Source organism: Cyclopterus lumpus, chromosome 21 (genome assembly GCF_009769545.1).
Source record: "Cyclopterus lumpus isolate fCycLum1 chromosome 21, fCycLum1.pri, whole genome shotgun sequence".
Lineage (NCBI taxonomy): Eukaryota > Metazoa > Chordata > Actinopteri > Perciformes > Cyclopteridae > Cyclopterus > Cyclopterus lumpus.
The window spans coordinates 18,020,630-18,023,820 of NC_046986.1; positions in this window are offsets into that span (position 1 = coordinate 18,020,630).

Here is a 3,191-nt window from a genome sequence, read left to right on the forward strand (position 1 = left end):
ACTATAACCAAATGGAAAGATTAACATCACCCTAAAGGACATTTCACAACCCCAAGTTTGCTTTCATTGATGACTTGGATTATTTTACAACCTATAAACCATCTATTAATTGTGTCATGGCTGATATTTATTTTAAAAGTACGATTGCTGGGGAATCCTAGTGACCTTTGGGGCCCCTGTTGTTGCACATAATCCTCTCATCTCTCTCTCTGTCCTCGTTTCCTGTCATCTCACTATTGTCTTGAAAATAAAAGGCATAAAAGGCCCCAACATATCTTTGTATTTTATGTCTCTGTGGACCTAAATAAAAGCAAACGCACTTTAATTCTTCAACTATGGCAAATTCCAAAGCCTCACTAGTGCATTTCGAACCAGCACAATCAAAGAAAGAATCGTTTTTTCAACAGAAGCAGTTATTTTTAGCGAACTTCGTTGCTGCAATTCACCTCGGCACCCGGGGGTGAGATTCTGGGCACCCCCTGATACCTGCATGCGGACGAGAAAACAATCTTGCTCGGAGTCTGGGAGTGGGAACATTTAATGGGAGATTGCAGACGATTTCACCGCTGAGGGAACTCGCCGCGGTATACGGTCGTGGGTGGATGGCGGTGAGCAGTTGCCTAGGCCACAGCTCCGAGTCCCCGGGCCCCACAACAGTGCCATCCGAATCCAATCCACGGTCTGACGGATTGGGAGGCAAATTGACAGTGTCAGATTTCATATCACATCAAGCTGCAGAGGGGCCAGGAGCAGGGATGTGGTCTAATAAAGAGAGGACAGAGTGTCTTAAAGTGATGGGGGAGCATGTGTGTGTGTGTGTGTGTGTGTGTGTGTGTGTGTGTGTGTGTGTGTGTGTGTGTGTGTGTGTGTGTGTGTGTGTGAGTGTGTGTGTGTGTGTGTGTGTGTGTGTGTGTGTGTGTGCAGTTGAATGCAGATGTATGGACGCTGACAGGAAATGGATAAAAACAGAAACCCCTGCACCACCGGGCCGCATGCAGGTGCAGTTACACAACCTTTGTGCAGACTGGGAAGCGGATGCAGTCAGAGCCTCGCAGCGTGGTAATACAAAGTGGTTGCAGTGACTAAGCCCGGTGTGTCAATCAGGGATTGTACCAGCCTCTGGCTACGAGCGCTCAGACGGGAGTGATGAGCGCAACGTGAGTGCCATATGTCAACCAGCACAACCAGCCTGGAGACAACATGACTAACCCCTGTTAAGGATTAATGTGACAGCGAAGCCTTCCTGCGCTGCGTCATGTGTGTTTGTGTGCACGTCATCAGCAATTAGCAACAAATAAGGGAATCGGGAGGAATATTTATACCAAAACACACACAACGTTGTGTGCGTGGGTGACAGTATTTCTCGTTTGCACAGCAGTCTGTACTCAGTGTGCATCGATGGTTGTCATCTGCCCCCTCGTGGATGCGCGGTAGACAGCGCCGCTTCAGACGCACGCGCACAGGAGCGGCGCGTTACCTCACCGTCGACGTCCCGATGCTGGCGCACAATGATGATCCATATTGATTTTACAATTCTGGAATTTATTGTGAATGGTCCCGCGGCGAGGAGCTCAAAGGGGGAGATTCGATTAAATACAGGAGAGATGAAAGAGGATCGGTCCTGGCAGGAAGCCACACACGCACACACACGCGCACACACGCACACGCACACAGAGTGCGGAGACTAAACTAAAGCTACAGGTTTTTAGTCTCAGAGAGAAGATCATCTGGGTGGACTAGGGTGAAAGGTCACATGGAGATTGACTTTCCTGACACAGGGATTGTTGGCTCTCTCCACGGCCCTGCTGCTTCACTTTGGTCTCCAAAGACACCGACTCCTGATCTGAACATCAGCTCTTTTGGGTTTGTTTGCCAGAAAGTTTGATGGCCTTCAGTTAATGCACATGTGCACACATACAGCAACTCTGTACACGGGGTCTCTCAGTGAGGCTGGAGGGACGTTAAAATTACACTAAATGAGTCCAATGTAAATCACTTATCCATCTGTCTTAATAACCTTTGGCTGCAGCTTTTCCACTACGACCCACTTCTGGCGATTTATCGTCTACCAGCTGCTTGTTGGCTGCTCTGTAAATTATACAACACTGCTCATAAAGAAAGGCTATAAAGTGTAATACGGCCACAAAGAACTCGGCACTAGAGAGGTCTCCTGATCGATGTCCAGCTTGAAATATATCAGCGACTATTGGATGGATCGACACAGAATGCTGAGCGGATATTTATGGTCCCCAGAGGATGAACCCGCTCTTTCCGGTAGTTTTTAGACGTGCATAAAAGTTATGAATATTCTCAGCTTTCAGTCACATTGCTCGTTAATGTCACACTCGGCTCAGTCCACCAATCAAATAAAGCAAGCTTTTCTACTTTACCATTTCCTTCCCGTTTTGATGTTATAAAAAGAATAATGAGCCTGTATGTTTTGGTTTAAATTAAAACATTGTTTATCCAGTTTGGTCAAGTTTGCATTCGAAGCAGAAATGGAACATATGTATGTTGTAATAAGTCTAAAATCACCTGAAACTAAGCAGTTAGAACGAGCCCTTCATATCTACATATGGGTTCACTCACAGAGTCCACCATGTTGCACCGCCATTTTCCTACAGGAGCCCAGAACGGACAAACCTGGATCTAGACGGAGCCTTTCTGAAGGTTTACGCTCAATGTGTTGTTAGTTGCATTTTGCAACACAAACAAAATGAACTGTGAAGAATAAAAAAGACAACGAATGTAACCGACAAAAAGCCATAAACCAACTTCCTCAATGGCGAGGAGTAACTGTGACTATAAACTTACTTAATTGCCTTTGTACAAGCCCTGTAAAGAAACAAGTCATTACATGCGTTATGAAGAAACGAAGGTCGAAGGTTACATCCTCGGTTGGTGGGAGGTGAATCCTGTGGAGTCAGCGTATTGTTACTGATCATTGCAACAATAAATATACTAAAAATCAGCCTCTCATCCAGTTCTACTCTTATTTCTGTAACTATATTTGTCTTTTTAGCTTATCATGACTTTTTACTTCTGTAATAAACTGAACTACTCCATAAATCTTTGCACAAGAACTGCAGTACTTTCACCACCTGATTGGGAATCAAGTGTACAGAACACATAATGATGCCCCCCACCCCAGAAAGACACAAAATGATGTTCGGTTCAAGACGAGTCATTTT